The sequence below is a fragment of the Salvelinus alpinus genome, chromosome 31, assembly GCF_045679555.1.
Source record: "Salvelinus alpinus chromosome 31, SLU_Salpinus.1, whole genome shotgun sequence".
NCBI lineage: Eukaryota > Metazoa > Chordata > Actinopteri > Salmoniformes > Salmonidae > Salvelinus > Salvelinus alpinus.
The window spans coordinates 16,210,492-16,229,107 of NC_092116.1; the positions used below are offsets into that span (position 1 = coordinate 16,210,492).

Sequence of the window (18,616 nt, forward strand, 5' to 3'; positions counted from 1 at the left end):
GACCCTTACAAATCAGCCGGGCTAGATAATCTGGACCCTTTCTTTCTAAAACTATCTGCTGAAATTGTTGCCACCCCTATTACTAGCCTCTTCAACCTCTCTTTCGTGTCGTCTGAGATCCCCAAAGATTGGAAAGCAGCTGCGGTTATCCCCCTCTTCAAAGGGGGGGACACCCTTGACCCTAACTGCTACAGACCTATATCTATCCTACCCTGCCTTTCTAAGGTCTTCGAAAGCCAAGTCAACAAACAGATTACCGACCATTTCGAATCCCACCACACCTTCTCCGCTATGCAATCTGGTTTCAGAGCTGGTCATGGGTGCACCTCAGCCACGCTCAAGGTCATAAACGATATCGTAACCGCCATCGATAGGAAACAATACTGTGCAGCCGTATTCATTGACCTGGCCAAGGCTTTTGACTCTGTCAATCACCACATCCTCATTGGCAGACTCGACAGCCTTGGTTTCTCTAATGATTGCCTCGCCTGGTTCACCAACTACTTCTCTGATCGAGTTCAGTGTGTCAAATCGGAGGGTCTGTTGTCCGGGCCTCTGGCAGTCTCTATGGGGGTGCCACAGGGTTCAATTCTTGGACCGACTCTCTTCTCTGTATACATCAATGATGTCGCTCTTGCTGCTGGTGATTCTCTGATCCACCTCTACGCAGACGACACTATTCTGTATACTTCTGGCCCTTCTTTTGACACTGTGTTAACAACTCTCCAGGCGAGCTTCAATGCCATACAACTCTCCTTCCGTGGCCTCCAACTGCTCTTAAATACAAGTAAAACCAAATGCATGCTCTTCAACCGATCGCTGCCTGCTCCTGCCCGCCTGTCCAACATCACTACTTTGGACGGTTCTGACTTAGAATATGTGGACAACTACAAATACCTAGGTGTCTGGTTAGACTGTAAACTCTCCTTCCAGACTCACATCAAACATCTCCAATCCAAAGTCAAATCTAGAATTGGCTTCCTATTCCGCAACAAAGCATCCTTTACTCATGCTGCCAAACATACCCTTGTAAAACTGACCATCCTACCAATCCTCGACTTCGGTGATGTCATTTACAAAATAGCCTCCAAAACCCTACTCAATAAATTGGATGCAGTCTATCACAGTGCCATCCGTTTTGTCACCAAAGCCCCATATACTACCCACCACTGCGACCTGTACACTCTCGTTGGCTGGCCCTCGCTTCATACTCGTCGCCAAACCCACTGGTTCCAGGTCATCTACAAGACCCTGCTAGGTAAAGTCCCCCCTTATCTCAGCTCGCTGGTCACCATAGCAGCACCTACCTGTAGCACGCGCTCCAGCAGGTATATCTCTCTAGTCACCCCCAAAACCAATTCTTCCTTTGGACGCCTCTCCTTCCAGTTCTCTGCTGCCAATGACTGGAACGAACTACAAAAATCTCTGAAACTGGAAACACCTATCTCCCTCACTAGCTTAAAGCACCAGCTGTCAGAGCAGCTCATAGATTACTGCACCTGTACATAACCCATCTACAATTTAGCCCAAACAACTACCTCTTTACCTACTGTATTTATTTATTAATTTATTTTGCTCCTTTGCACCCCATTATATCTGTCTCTACTTTGCACTTTCTTCCACTGCAAACCAACCATTCCAGTGTTTTTTTTTTAGTTTTTATTTTACTTGCTGTGTTGTATTCACTTCGCCTCCATGTCCTTTTATATTTTTATTTACTTATACATATATTTGTTTGCCTTCACCTCCCTTATCTCACCTCACTTGCTCACATTGTATATAGACTTATTTTTTTCACTGTATTATTGACTATATGTTTGTTTTACTCCATGTGTAACTATGTGTTGTTGTATGTGTCGAACTGCTTTGCTTTATCTTGGCCAGGTCGCAATTGTAAATGAGAACGTGTTCTCAATTTGCCTACCTGGTTAAATAAAGGTTAAATAAATAAAAAATAAAAATAAATTTAGTTTTCACTCATAAAACAGCCATGACTCTCCTCTCTTCCTCCATTTCTACATTGCATTTCAAGCTAAACGGATGTCCCTCACAAAGCGTGAGACATCGAGGACACTTCAATTACACCAAATAACCTGCCACACAACAAGAAGTACGCTACTACATCACAAGCTGAAACACTTTTGCATTGCATGTGTAACTCTAGGCCACGTAGCATATTATGAATATTTACATTCGCCATCATGCATGTGTGCACACGTGCGATCACTCAGTTAAATCAGAAAATATGACTGTTGGAATTGATGATGCAGAGCGCGCCGATTATGCTAATACAGGCGTAACAACAAGCCTCACAATGTATTTTAAAGGCTTCTATTGACGTTATTAAAACATAAAACAAACAACTTGTCTATTGCCTTGTTGATTTAAACTATCATTTTAAATTGTAATGTATTTTCACTAGCATATCACATACTTTCCGCGAACCAGCTCACCTCAATACATCTTCCAGAGAGTTCAGCAATCTAATAATAATGTGTTTCATTTTCACCATAAAATGCTCTCGGAGTGAGGTTGTGGGAGGAACCATATGAAACGATAAAGACTGTCTTTCATGACTGACTGTTTCTGACAAAATTTGCAATCAAATAGGATGGAAAATGTAAATATTCTGGTGTTCACGATCACATTGCCGAAGTTTGATTTTGTAATTAACATTTTAAAAGCAAGGATAAAGTTTTGGTTCAGTCCGTCCAATATTCTTTCAGTTTCGTTTTTCTTGAAATTGGAAGCAAGCAGTTTTGTTTCGACCAACAGTTTACAGAGAAGGAAAGAAGGGTTAGAAGTTAGAAACAGATCACATTAATGGATATATAGGCTTTAATCTTTACAGTGTGTTTTGATCACAGCTCAGGGAGGCGATGGTGACCATAATCCCTCTATTTCACCAGGAAGGCCCTACAGTGGCGTGTATTAATTGATGCCAAAGGAAGGCAATAAAATATTTGGCCAATTAAAAAAAATACATAGATATACACAGACCAGTCAAAAGTTTGGACACATGTAGTTGTAAAGTTGCTAAAATGTAGTAAGTAGTTGCAAAGCTGCTAATTAGCTAAACTTGTCTGGGATGAGATTTGAACATGCAACCTTTGGGTTGGTAGCCATTTGGGTTGCTATACGTTCACGCCCATCCATCCATTCAACCCAACTTTTATTTCCCTCACCAACTTTAAACATCAGCTATCTGAGCAGCTAACCGATCGCTGCAGCTGTACATAGTCCATCTGTAAATAGCCCACCCAATCTACCTACCTCATCCCCATACTGTTTTTATTTACTTTTCTGCTCTACACCAGTATCTCTACTTGCACATCATCATCTGCTCATTTATCACTCCAGTGTTAATCTGCTAAATTGTAATTATTCGCTCCTATGGCATATTTATTGCCTACCTCCTCATGCCTTTTGCACACACTGTATATAGACTTTCTTTTTTTTCTACTGTGTTATTGACTTGTTTATTGTGTTATTGGCTTGTTTATTGTTTATTCCATGTGTAACTGTTTTGTTGTCTGTGTCACACTGCTTTGCTTTATCTTGGCCAGGTCGCAGTTGTAAATGAGAACTTGTTCTCAACTAGCCGGCCTGGTTAAATAAAGGTGAAATAAAAAATAAAAAAAACTAACCACCCTCCTTTCGTTTTTGCCTTAAGTAACCTATCTATCTAAGGTAACCAGTTCTACAGCTGCACCATTGAGAGCATCCTGACCGGTTGCACCACCGCCTGGTAAGGCAACTGCTCGGCATTCGACTGTAAGGCGCTTCAGAGGGTAGTGCGTACAGCCCAATACATCACTAGGCAGTGTCAGAGGAAGGCCCAAAATTTAAAAAAAAACTCCAGTCACCCAAGTCATAGACTGTTCTCTCTGCTACCGCATGGCAAGCGGTACCGGAGTGCCAAGTTTAGGTCCAAAAGGCTCCTTAGCAGCTTCTACCCCCAAGCCATAAGACTGCTGAACAATTAATAAAATGGCCACCCAGGCTATTTACATTGACCCCCCCCCCCACCCCCTTTTTGTTTTTACACTGCTGCTACTCACTGTTTAATATCTATGCATACTCACTTTACCCCTACCTACATGTACAAATTACCTCGACTAACCTGTACTAGGTACCAGTACCCCCTGTATATAGCCTCGGTATTGTTATGTAATTTTATTGTGTTACTTTATTGCATTTTTTTATTTCGTTTATTTGGTAAATATTTCCTTAACTCTATTTCTTGAACTCATTGTTGGTTAATAACGGCTTGTAAGTAAGCATTTCACGGTAAGGTCTACCTGTTCTATTCAGCGCATCTGACAAATAAAATGTATTTGATTTGATAGTAAACGTTTACATTAGTCTACAAGACCAGTCTGGGCTGCCATGATTCATGTGACACATCTTGTCGTGAGACCCAGCTACGACGGGCTGGACACTGCTCTCTCCCTGGAGGTAATTCTACACTTTACAGTAAAACAATACAATTAAACATGGCTGCGTCTGACACCCTATTTCTTATATAGTGCACTACTTTTGAGCCCTATTTTTAAAAGTTTTGGGCTACGTAGAGAAAATTTGCAATTTTTTTGTGACCAAGCAGATTTGAGGAAAAGTGTTCAATGGCTCGGATTTAAGCCACAATCATTTTAACCAGTACACCAACTAGTCTGCTAAATGTTCATTCATGTTCAAGAACATTCTTCCATCCGTGCCACTGAAAACGTTCTGCAGTCTGCCTTGTCAAAACGAAACTCAACCTGGTCTATTCTATCCCCTTACCATTTGAGTGAAATGAAACTGAAATAAAAGTATAGACGGACTGACCCAAATTATAACAAAATTATGCTATATATCTATAAATTAAAAAAATTACGTTAACTACATTCTAATGAAAACTGCTGTCCCTCACAAAGCGTGTTACATCGAGGACACTGTGTGTCTTGAACACAACTGGAATTCAATAAAAATATGTGCGTAAACACAGTGAAATGAAAAGTGAAATGTTGTACTAATTTAGACACCCCATAGAATGAATAATTTTTTTAATCAATGCCACATAATCGGATCATGAGAATGTTGAAAAAAAACTACATATTATATATTACCCTATCAAACATTTGCATTCGTAAAAAGTATTAGCCTACAGCAACCTTGGTTTATAATCAGCTACTGTGATATTAGATTTATAATTTCGTTGGCTTACAGGTTGTATAAACTTTCACTTCGTTAAAATAAAGATAAAAACATAATAAGTTGCTTTGTGATTTAAGCTATTAGACAGTTTGATAAACAACATTTCACGAGACACGACTCACCTGCATATCACACTGCAGCTCAATGACAATGCATAATCAAATGTTCCAGCTGCAGTACTAAATGCCATTGGGATGAACCATGTGTAAGAATGAAACTGTCTACTGTGCCAGACTGACAACATTCATGGCATCACAATTTGAACATTTTCGGTAGTTCGCTGTATTCACATATAATTTTAGCCTACACTTTATTTAGAGAGATGCAACGCAATCGTCGAGGAAGAGAGAGGTAAGCGTCGGTCCTTTTTTAGACGAATAATGAGTCCTGTCGGCTGTAGGCCTATTTCTTCAATTATTGACAAAATACACTACCAACTAGAAAACGGTATTCATTCAAACAACAATCTCTTCACATTCACAAGTAGTTTGAATACATTTACAAAAAATTAATACATCACTGGTTAAAACTAGTATATAACAAAATCGTGAAAATTGGGCCTTTGATCATTGGATTTTATGAATATGATAGTTTACTTGTGTGTATATATATATATATATACACAGTCGTGGCCAAAAGTTTTGAGAATGACACAAATATAAATTTTCACAGTCTGCTGCCTCAGTTTGTATGATGGCAATTTACATATACTCCTGAATGTTATGAAGAGTGATCAGATGAATTGCAAAGTCCCTCTTTGCCATGCAAATGAACTGAATCCCCCAAAAACATTTCCACTGCATTTCAGCCCTAGCACAAAAGAACCAGCTGACATCATGTCAGTGATTCTCTCGTTAACACAGGTGTGAATGTTGACGAGGACAAGGCTGGAGATCACTCTGTCATGCTGATTGAGTTTGAATAACAGACTGGAAGCTTCAAAAGGAGGGTGGTGCTTGGATTCATTGTTCTTCCTCTGTCAACCATGGTTACCTGCAAGGAAACACGTGCCGTCATCATTGCGTTGCACAAAAAAGGACTTCACAGGCAAGAATATTGCTGCCAGTAAGATTGCACCTAAATCAACCATTTATCAGATCTTCAAGAACTTCAAGGAGAGCGGTTCAATTGTTGTGAAGAAGGCTTCAGGGCGCCCAAGAAAGTCCAGCAAGCGCCAGGACTGTCTCCTAAAGTTGATTCGGCTGCGGGATCGGGGCACCACCAGTACAGAGCTTGCTCAGGAATGGCAGCAGGCAGATGTGAGTGCATCTGCATGCACAGTGAGGCAAAGACTTTTGGAGGATGGCCTGGTGTCAAGAAGGGCAGAAAATAAGCCACTTCTCTCTAGGAAAAACATCAGGGACAGACTGATATTCTGCAAAAGGTACAGGGATTGGACTGCTGAGGACTGGGGTAAAGTAATTTTCTCTGATGAATCCCCTTTCTGATTGTTTGGGGCATCCGGAATAAAGCTTGTCCGGAGAAGACAAGGTGAGCGCTACCTTCAGTCCTGTGTCATGCCAACAGTAAAGCATCCTGAGACAATTCATGTATGGGGTTGCTTCTCAGCCAAGGGAGTGGGCTCACTCACAATTTTGCCTAAGAACACAGCCATGAATAAAGAATGGTACCAACACATCCTCCGAGAGGAACTTCTCCCAACCATCCAGGAACAGTTTGGTGACAAACAATGCCTTTTCCAGCATAATGGAGCACCTTGGGATAAGGCAAAAGTGATAATTTAGTGGCTCTGGGAACAAAACATTGATATTTTGGGTCCATGGTCAGGAAACTCCCCAGACCTTAATCCCATTGAGAACTTGTGGTCAATCCTCAAGAGGCGGGTGGACAAACTAAAACCCACACATTCTGACAAACTCCAAGCATTGATTATGCAAGAATGGGCTGCCATCAGTCAGGATGTGGCCCAGAAATTAATTGACAGCATGCCAGGGCGGATTGCAGAGGTCTTGAAAAAGAGGGTCAACACTGCAAATATTGACTCTTTGCATGAACTTCATGTAATTGTCAATAAAAGCCTTTGACACTTATGAAATGCTTGTAATTATACTTCAGTATTCCATAGTAACATCTGACAAGAATATCTAAAGACACTGAAGCAGAAAACTTTGTGGAAATTAATATTTGTGTCATTCTCAAAACTTTTGGCCACAACTGTATATATATATATACACTGCTCAAAAAAATAAAGGGAACACTTAAACAACACAATGTAACTCCAAGTCAATCACTGTGAAATTTCTGTGAAATCAAACTGTCCACTTAGGAAGCAACACTGATTGACAATAAATTTCACATGCTGTTGTGCAAATGGAATAGACAACAGGTGGAAATTATAGGCAATTAGCAAGACACCCCCAAAAAAGGAGTGATTCTGCAGGTGGTGACCACAGACCACTTCTCAATTCCTATGCTTCCTGGCTGATGTTTTGGTCACTTTTGAATGCTGGCGGTGCTCTCACTCTAGTGGTAGCATGAGACGGAGTCTACAACCCACACAAGTGGCTCAGGTAGTGCAGTTCATCCAGGATGGCACATCAATGTGAGCTGTGGCAAAAAGGTTTGCTGTGTCTGTCAGCGTAGTGTCCAGAGCATGGAGGCGCTACCAGGAGACAGGCCAGTACATCAGGAGACGTGGAGGAGGCCGTAGGAGGGCAACAACCCAGCAGCAGGACCGCTACCTCCGCCTTTGTGCAAGGAGGTGCACTGCCAGAGCCCTGCAAAATGACCTCCAGCAGGCCACAAATGTGCATGTGTCTGCTCAAACGGTCAGAAACAGACTCCATGAGGGTGGTATGAGGGCCCGATGTCCACAGGTGGGGATTGTGCTTACAGCCCAGCACCGTGCAGGACGTTTGGCATTTGCCAGAGAACACCAAGATTGGCAAATTCGCCATCACAGATGAAAGCAGGTTCACACTGAGCACATGAGCACATGTGACAGACGTGACAGAGTCTGGAGACGCCGTGGAGAATGTTCTGCTGCCTGCAACATCCTCCAGCATGACCGGTTTGGCGGTGGGTCAGTCATGGTGTGGGGTGGCATTTCTTTGTGGGGCCGCACAGCCCTCCATGTGCTCGCCAGAGGTAGCCTGACTGCCATTAGGTACCGAGATGAGATCCTCAGACCCCTTGTGAGACCATATGCTGACACATGCACATTTGTGGCCTGCTGGAGGTCATTTTGCAGGGCTCTGGCAGTGCACCTCCTTGCACAAAGGCGGAGGTAGCGGTCCTGCTGCTGGGTTGTTGCCCTCCTACGGCCTCCTCCACGTCTCCTGATGTACTGGCCTGTCTCGTGGTAGCGCCTCCATGCTATGGACACTACGCTGACAGACACAGCAAACCTTTTTGCCACAGCTCGCATTGATGTGCCATCCTGGATGAACTGCACTACCTGAGCCACTTGTGTGGGTTGTAGACTCCGTCTCATGCTACCACTAGAGTGAGAGCACCGCCAGCATTCAAAAGTGACCAAAACATCAGCCAGGAAGCATAGGAATTGAGAAGTGGTCTGTGGTCACCACCTGCAGAATCACTCCTTTTTTGGGGGTGTCTTGCTAATTGCCTATAATTTCCACCTGTTGTCTATTCCATTTGCACAACAGCATGTGAAATTTATTGTCAATCAGTGTTGCTTCCTAAGTGGACAGTTTGATTTCATAGAAGTGTGATTGACTTGGAGTTACATTGTGTTGTTTAAGTGTTCCTTTTATTTTTTTGAGCAGTGTATTTATCTTATAACCTTTTTATTAAATTAATCATAATTAAATCTGTATTGCATTCCCACAAACTACGAACAATCAAGGGAGTAAGATCTAGTGAAACGAGTCATTGCCAAAATATTTGCTTTGTGTATAGGCCCTGCAAACTATTGCCCATGGAATTTCATGTTAGGTAACTGATAAACTATGCTCCAGATAGAGCCTGTTCTTAGTCTTTGATCAAGGATCAACATATTCCAACCCTGTGTGTGTGGTGGGGGGGATTATCTTACCCTGTATCAGTGTCAATAGTGGTCCTCTGTAGCTCAGTTGGTAGAGCATGACGATTGCAATAGGATAGTGGGTTTGATTCCTGGGAATACCCATATGTGCATGCACGCACAACTAAGTCGCTTTGTATAAAATAGTCTGCTAGATGGCATAATTATCATATTATATACACTTAACCCTATTCCGATAAACTATTGGCCCATTGTCTGTATACAGTATGTATTTACTATGGATGCCCATTATTTCCTTCCAAGGCAGCAGCTACTCTTCCTGGGGATCTTCAGTTTCTTGGCAATTTCTCGCATGGAATAGCCTTAATTTCTCAGAACAATAGACTGATGAGTTTCAGAAGAAAGTACTTTGTTTCTGGCCATTTTGAGCCTGTAATCAAACCCACAAATGCTGATGCTCCAGATAATCAACTAGTCTAAAGAAGGCCAGTTTTATTGCTTTTTAATCAGAACAGTTTTCAGCTATGCTAACATAATTGCAAAAGGGTTTTCTAATGATCAATTAGCCTTTTAAAATGATAAACTTGGATTAGCTAAAACAACGTGCTATTGGAACACAGGTGTGATGGTTGCTAATAATGGGCCTCTGTACGCCTATGTTGATATTCCATTAAAAACCTGCCATTTCCAGTTACAGTAGTCATTTACACCATTAACAATGTCTACACTGTATTTCTGATCAATTTGATGTTATTTTAATGGACAAAAAATGAGCTTTTCTTTCAAAAACAAGGACATTTCTAAGTGACCCCAAACTTTTGAACGGTAGTGTATCTGCAAAACAGATTCCATGTGTACGTGTGTGTATAGTGTGTATTTTATAGTGTGTGTGTGTGTGTGTGTGTGCATGAGGATGAGGGGTGGGAGGGCTGTATCATGAACAGTTGTCAGAATGAGGACTGTCAGTTTAGAGCTTTTTCTCATTGGTGTTATATAATTAAGCAATAAGGGCCGAGGGGGTGTGGTATATGGCCAATATACCACGGCTAAGGGCTGTTCTTACGCACAACGCAACGCAGAGTACAACATGAGCTCATCTATTATCCCAAACGTATTGCAGAGCCGGGCAGTCTGAAAGATGTGACCTGTGACCGGGGTAGGAGTGGGGCGGCTAAAGACACCTTGCCAATGGACAGTTCCTCAGATGAAGAGGTAGGGTTTTCTGTTCCTCTTTCATCAACAGGTTTTTGCAGTTAGAAATGTATTGTATAACTTATCATACAGAATCAATAACCTTGTCAGTTCAATATACAGTACCAGTCAAAAGTTTGGACACACCTCCTCATTCCAGGGTTTTTCTTTCTTTTTACTATTTTCTACATTGTAGAATAATAGTGAAGACATCAAAACTATGAAATAACACATATGGAATCATGTAGTAACCAAAAAAGTGTGAAACAAATCAAAATATACTTTATATAGTCACCCTTTGCCTTGATGACAGCGTTGCACACTCTTGTTGGCTGCTTTTCCTTCACTCTGCGGTCCAACTCATCCCAAACCACCTCAATTGGTTTGAGGTCAGGTGATTGTGGAGGCCAGGTCATCTGATGCAGCACTCCATCACTCTCCTTCTTGGTCAAATAGCACTTATACAGCCTGGAGGTGTGTTGGATGCATATCTGTATTCCCAGTCATGTGAAATCCATAGATTAGGGCCTAATTTATTTATTTAAATTGACTGATTGTCAAATCTCCCCAAGGAGATGTGGGTGTGGAGTCAGGCGCAGGAGAAACAAGTTCCGAAGGAAAAGGGTGTTTTATTAAACCAGCTCACAAATAACAGGACACCCGACTACAGCAGTAGCCACGAAACCCCACTCAGACACAGTCCAGGGAAAAACCACCTGTTAAACATGAACTAAAGAAAACGCAACCCAAACTCACTGACAGTCAAACGAAAACAATCCCGCACAAAAACCCAAAGGAAATGTCGAGATAAATACCCCCCCTAATTAACCAAAATGAAACCAGGTGAAACACAAAACAGACATAACCAAAAGAAAAGGAAAAAGGATCGGTGGCAGCTAGTAGACCGGCGACGACGACCGCCGAGCGCCGCCCGAACAGGGAGAGGAGCCACCTTGGGTGGAAGTCGTGACACTGATTTCCTTATATGAACTGTAACTCAGTAAAATCTTTGAAATTGTTTCATGTTGCATTTATATTTTTGTTCAGTATAATACTGCAAAAAAACACGGCAAAGAAATACACTTTTTGGCCTAAAATGCAAAGCCTTATGTCTGGGCCAAATCCAACTCAACACATCACTTATTTTCAAGCATGGTAGTCGCTGCATCATGGTATGGGTATGCTTGACATCGGCAAATACTCTGGCATTTTTCAGGATTTAAAAAAATGTTGTCACGCCCTGGCCATAGAGAGGCTTTTATTCTCTATTTTGGTTAGGCCAGGGTGTGACTAGGGTGGGCATTCTAGATTCTTTATTTCTATGTTTTCTATTTCTGTGTGTTTGGCCGGGTGTGGTTCTCAATCAGAGGCAGCTGTCTATCGTTGTCTCTGATTGAGAATCATACTTAGGCAGCTTTTTCCCACCTGTGTTTTGTGGGAAGTTATTTTCTGTTTAGTGTTTTCTGCACCTGACAGGACTGTGTCGGTTTCGTTTATTCACTTTGTTGTTTTTGTTATAGTGTTCAGTGTATTAAAAATCATGAACACTTACGACGCTGCACTTTGGTCCGATCCTTCCTCATGCAACGATGACCGTTACAGGGGTGGCACTAAACACAGGCAAAATCCTAGAGGAAACCCACTTTAGTCTGCTTTACACCAGACACTGGGAGAGGAATTCACCTTTCAGCAGGACAATAATCTACAACACAAGGCCAAATCTACACTAGAGTTGCCTACCAAGAAGACAGTGAATGTCCCTTTTTGACTTAAATCTGCTTCAAAATTTATGGCAAGAAAATTTAAATTAAGAAGTTCAAATTTTTAAATTAAAAAATTAAATTAAGAAGTTCAAATGTCATGGTATATCCCTGTGTGTAACAATGTCACAATGATAATATAATTTAATAACACAAAGCTTTTCATTGTTATCATAGGCCTACAATTCATTTTCTCAAAAAATGAACATTCACATTCACACAACTAACCTCCATTCGGATATTCGAATAACTGTGCCCATCCTTAGCTGCTACAACTCTTTCCCAGAGATGTAACATTCTTTTTAATAACTTTTTGCTCTCTCCCACAGAGCTCTCCTCCCCTGGATATATAACAGTTCACTATGTTGGCAGTGACTCTGTTTCTCTGAGCTGGCTTCCCTCTGACCCGGCATGGAGGTACGAGTTGACCTACTCCTGCTACACCCAAAAAGAGATATTTTCCATCCAAGGTTCCAACAGCACTGACGTGGAAGGCTTGTACCCGGGGACAGAGTACACTTTCAGCTTCACATCAGTCACAGACGATAGGAATCACAGAGCATCGTTCACAATGTCCATGTACACAAGTAAGTGCTTTGATTCAAACATGTCCTCTTGCATTACAGGGAGAATTATGTTTAACTTGTGTTTTCATTATTTCAGTTATAATTGGATTGGGTCCTTTGTCCTTTTTGCAAAACCTGTGCCACCGGAAAAGATAAAGATAGATCATGTCAGCAGTGAATCAGTGTCTCTGAGTTGGGACAAACGTATTGGTAATCCTGAGGCATGTCTCGTGATCTGTTCCTGTGACGGAGAGGAAGTCAAAAAGATAACAACAGAATCCAACACCCTGACGTTCTCCCGTCTGAGTCCAGGTGTCAAGTACTCCTTCCACGTCTCTACGGTGCTGAAAAACGGGACCCAAAGCAAGTCAGCTGTGACATATGCCCGCACAAGTGAGTGTATTAAGAATTTTCACTGTGTTACTTTGACACCAGGATGTTTTCTAATGGATTGATTGACAATCAAGGAGCTCAGATCTGAAACCTTTCTTTTTCCCCCACAGAAACCCACCTGGAGAGCTTGCTGTTGGACCTGGGGTTGGAGCAAAACTACACCGAGAATCTCGCCCTGAGCACTGTGCTGCAGATCGATGAGAAGACCATCACAGATGAACCCGCTCAGACTCTCTCAGCTCTACTATGGACTTTCTTGAAGAGGTTAATGATGTTTAATGTAACTGCAAGGAGTGTGAAATGCATCTCATCAGGAGGCGAGGCAAGTTGTGATGCTTCATTTTGCAACATAGACCTAGATCTGGAGAGTCTGGTTGATAACATGAACTCTAGTAATGTGGTGAACCCCTTAGAGGTTTCTTACTGCTCTCTTTCTGTGCTCTAATGGTTTTCTGCAGCAAGAGATGGTCTTGAAAATGTCAATGTGTCAGTTTTCTGTGCCCCTGCTTCTCCCCAATTGTGACACAAAACAGTGCACGCTGATGCTTTGGGCAATGCGAGACATTGTCAAGAAGTTTAGACCTCATTCATTGGCAGACCCAAGAGGATTTGTTGAAGACAGGATTGCTCTCTCTGACCTCCCCATGGTCTCTTTTGTCAGATTGGGTGAGTGCTCTGTGTCCAGGTCGCAGATTCTGAACAAGCTACTGAGTAATCCCAAACAGTATCACGATACGTTTGTCCACCATGATATGGAATGCGGTGATAGCCCAAGGAGGATATCCAATGAATTGGTTGAGATAAGCTGGTACACCTTTCATTTTCCATTAGTTTTGTCTTGTTTTCCCGCACACCTGGTTTCCATTCCCTCATTGAGACTTGACCCTCTGTTCCCCCCATGTCTGTGTGTGGAATTGTTTGTTGTAAAGTGTATGTGCACTTCAGACTGGTTTGCCACAGGTTATTTTCAACCCGTACTTTGTTGTTCTGGGTGCAGTTTGTGTTGCATCATTAATAAACTGCTCCGGTTGGTACCCATGTATGGCACACCACAGTATAAGGAAAGACATCTTCCCTTGCAAGGGCAGATCTGGATGGAGCTGGCACGTCTAGAGAAAGAGGAATGCAGACTGCGGAAAGCTGGGGAGATGAACATTGAGACGTACAAAAACTAACTGCAAGCAGAGAAAAGACAACTTAGGGAACAGCAAAGGAGGTATGACATGTCAGAGGCAATGACTTGCTTCATAAATGCAATATCAAGCACAGGGCTAGAGAGGTCCTACTTCTTGAAATGGATGCGAATGAACCTGGACAATCTGTCTCGTAAAAACCTTTCTGGCCTTAGGGAGCTGTACAAAGAAAAGACTCAGAACTCATCTGAAACCAAAGAAGAAATTGCATACCTTGATAGACAGATTTCAAACAGTTCTTTAGGAACTGAACATTTCCTACGGGAAATGGGTCAACTGTACGAATCTGCGGTCTTACTGAGCGAAACTGAAGAGTCACGGCAACAACTGCAGCACCTACCCAGACTATGTGCTGATTTGCTTCTGGATGGGTTCCCTCTGGAGCTGGTGGACGGAGACGCGTCCAACATACCTCTGAGATGGGTGAGTGATGTGCTGCATCTGCTCAATGTCTTGGTGCAGCCGAAGAACAAGATCCCGGTGGTAACGGTTCTGGGTGTTCAGAGCACAGGAAAGTCCACTCTACTGAACACTATGTTTGGAGTGCCGTTCGCAGTCAGTAGCGGCAGATGCACAAAAGGGGCTTTCTTGCTTCTCATCAAAGTCAAAGAATACTTCAAGAAAGAGCTGAACTGCGACTTTGTAGTGATCATCGACACAGAAGGGCTGAAGTCGCCAGAGCTGGATGACAGTTGGATGACAGCTTTGAGCACGACAACGAGCCAGCCACTCTAGTTGTTGGGCTGAGTGATGTCACAATAATCAATATTGTCATGGAGAACTCAACCGAGATGAAGGACATCCTTCAAATCATTGTCCACGCTTTTCTCCGGATGAAAGAGGTGGGAAAGAAGCCCAAGTGTCAGTTTGTCCACCAGAATGTGGCAGATGTCTCGGCACACAACAAGAAAATGAGAGACCAGAAAATGCTCTTGGAGCAATTGAACGAGATGGCCCAGGCAGCAGCCAGCATGGAAAGCAAAGAAGAGAACAAGATCTTCACTGATGTAATGGAGTACAACCCAGAGACTGGTAACTGCTACATCCCTGGACTTTGGCACGGTAACCCTCCAATGGCACCTGTCAACGCTGGGTTCAGCGAGAGTCCTTCTACGAGTAAAAAAACAAAACACGATTGAAGTCTTAGAGAAAGGTGAGGCCTCTGGAAACAACATAGCAGAGATCCTGGAACAGTCTAGTGGCTGATGCCTACATGAAGTTGTGCACTGAGTTCCACAAATGGGAATGGTCATTCAAAAAGCACATTTAGAATTGGGTAACAAATGCTGAAACAAGGATCTCCAATTTTGGAACAATCACTGTGAAATCTGAGGCATCAGACATGAAAGACTTGATTGGCAAATTGAAAAACAAAGCTTTGCTTGAGCTTTCGAAATGGGAGAAGACCATGCTTGACAACTTGAACAAGTATTATGAACAAACAGGAGGCCATGTGCATCTAGTGGAGGGGTACAGAGAGGTCTTCTCCAACAGTGCAAAATCATTCGACGAGAAATGGAGAACTCTGTGCTGAATCAACTTGAAGCAGCTGCTGAGATCAGACAGGGAATGAACAATCTGGACACAATAAAGAAGACCCACACAGCAAGACTGGAAGAGAATGTTCTGGGATTAATTGAGGAATGCAGTAAGAGTAAATCTGAGAAATCAGATGAGGAGCTAGAGAGAGATTTTGATCAGATGTGGAATGAAACTGTGCGGAAGTTGTCCTTCAAAGGATTGAAGAAGAAAAACATTTTTGGAAAGATTTTTGGCCAGCTCTGTTCAAACTTGACCCGGAAGGGAAGTTCTGTGAATGAAATGATAGCTGGAGTAAAGCTGGAACATTTAGGAGAAGAGCCATTCAAAGTCCCTTCTGATGGGTTTGTAAGGAAAGTAAAACAATGGCTTCACTTGGATGAACAAACACAGAAAACCCAGTTGATGGCTGACAACCTCATAGAGACTTGCAGACAATTTGTGTTGGAGAAGGTGGAAAGGGAAACAGATTAACATCAGAATTATATTCTGGAGATCCTACACATGATTGAGGAAAGATTAAAAGCCAGCAAAGATCTTGAGACTGATATCAAATTTGAAGTGTTACTAAAATTACATATCTGTGGAGCTGCAGCCAGGGTATTTCAGCAAATGCATGAACATTTCATAGAAGTCAATGACCCACGCCGATGCCTTGATCTGTACAAAATACTGCTCTGACTTCAAGGACTTGTTCAATGAACGAGAACAGTGTCAGAAAAAAGCAGAAGAATTCACATGCCTCTGCCTCAGACCTGCAGTGGAAGAAAGTGTTGCCCATTCCTTGGGTCCAGATATCGTTGATGAAATGCTGACAGGAAAAAATGCCCTTCAATTCAGCACTCGTGCATTTTTCCAGTACTCAATCTTGAAACATTTGCTTTCAGAATTCAGTTTTGAGAACTATGACAGCTATATTTGTTCGTATGAAAAGTTTGTCAAGAATTGGATATTTGATCAAATCAGGGAGCGCTTTTCAAAGGGGTAAAAAATGTTTCAGTTGGAAGATAAACATCTGAAAGCAATCGTCAAGAAAATAATGGATGCCATTACAAAGGCCCAAACCAAGAAAGACAGCACTTTGAGAAATTCATTCAGAACATTTGCAGAGCTTGGAGATACACTGGTCATTCCCAAGGATGCTCTGAGTGCCTTCATGATTCTCAATAATGCAGAACAAGAGCAGTTTGCCCACTGTCTCTTCATAGACAGAGCTGTGGATGTTTGAGGCTATATAGTCTTTGTTAAAATTTTCTTGGTTTACAAACGTTGGAGTGAAATAAGCTTATATTATGGTTTCTGATGGGATACGACAGTTGAACTAAACCCATGAGGCATACGTTACTGTTAATTCTTCAAGAATCAATGGGTACATATGATGATTAATTCCAAAAGTGGATTTAGCAACTGCTGATTGACCCTTTAAAGCATTGGAAAACAGATTCCTCATTGATCGTTGTCAGTGCCTGCCAAGTAAACATATCAAGTTCAAGGACTGATGTATCTTTTGCAAATTTCTTTCAAGCAATGCATAACAGAGTAAGTGACAAGTAGTTGTGGCACAGTGGTGTTTAACAGATTATCATTCCAGCCCGCATTCCAAGGCTCTTCAATTTAGAGAACATACTGCTCATGAAGCAGATGGCAAGGAACTTGTTCTGATTTTGAAAACGTACATAAACAGATTCAGAAAAATTCATATTTGAAATCTGACATTTATTCCTGCAGGTAATGTCTTTTATTAGACTATGGCCCGACACCATTGTTCATTATATTTCAATTCCTATTTGAGGTAGAGGCTCTCACTTGATGCTAAAAGACTCTTTGAGGCTTTTTTCTGCCTGTTCTTTTGTGATCAATTTCCAGGCAGGTGGTGTTATTGCTGGGAGTGCGTCAAACTTTTTGGCAAATTCATTGTTGAATTTTGCCATCACATATTTCCAGTAGTCTGATGCCTCGATGCTGGGATCGGCCCGGGATATGCCAGTTGGGGAAAATTTCTCTGTACTTTGTGTAAGGATGGTATTTTTGTTTTGTCTCGTAGCATTGGAATTGTTGCTCACTGAACACAGAGGAGGAGCAGATATCAGTCACGAGTTTCCTTGAGTACACAGACCTGTACTGGCCCAGACCCTGTGGTCTGTGTATTGAGGCATAGTGGTCTGCGTGGGCCTCTCCTCCTGCCTCGCACGGTCCCTTGCAGAATGGACATTGCTTCCCAAGGCCGAACACTCTTTCGAAAAGAACATTCTGTGGTTTAATCCTCAATTGTTCCAGTTGTTCCAGTTTCCAATTTCCAGGCAGGTGGTGTTATTGCTGGGAGTGCGTCAAACTTTTTGGCAAATTCATTGTTGAATTTTGCCATCACATATTTCCAGTAGTCTGATGCCTCGATGCTGGGATCGGCCCGGGATATGCCAGTTGGGGAAAATTTCTCTGTACTTTGTGTAAGGATGGTATTTTTGTTTTGTCTCGTAGCATTGGAATTGTTGCTCACTGAACACAGAGGAGGAGCAGATATCAGTCACGAGTTTCCTTGAGTACACAGACCTGTACTGGCCCAGACCCTGTGCTGTAAAAATCGCTGGGTCAATTGTGCGCCGCCCCATATGTCTCCCGGTAGCGGCTGGCTGCGACAGAGCCTGGACTCAAACCCAGAATCTCTAGTGGCACAGCTAGCACTGGCACTACGATGCAGTGCCTTAGACCACTACGCCAATCAGGAGGACAAAATTAGTCCTGTTTAAAAAAAATGTATTTGTAAAACATATGTACGAGTGACATTACATACAACTGCAACCTGAAAAA

The 18,616-nt window shown here is 42.3% G+C and overlaps 1 protein-coding gene and 2 pseudogenes across 1 annotated transcript in view; 2 read left to right on the plus strand and 1 right to left on the minus strand.

Annotated features, from left to right (window-relative positions):
* Positions 1-5,520, minus strand: part of LOC139561223 (up-regulator of cell proliferation-like) — a 31,488-nt gene extending 25,968 nt beyond the window's left edge. The window contains exon 1 of the mRNA XM_071378184.1: positions 5,322-5,520. The gene's annotated coding sequence lies outside the window, so the exon portion shown is untranslated. The remainder of the gene's footprint in view (positions 1-5,321) is intronic.
* A 7,298-nt stretch (positions 5,521-12,818) lies between these two features.
* Positions 12,819-15,539, plus strand: LOC139561740 (up-regulator of cell proliferation-like; annotated as a pseudogene).
* Positions 15,540-15,784: 245 nt separating this feature from the next.
* LOC139561039 (uncharacterized) lies at positions 15,785-17,036 on the plus strand (annotated as a pseudogene).
* Positions 17,037-18,616: the final 1,580 nt, after the last annotated feature.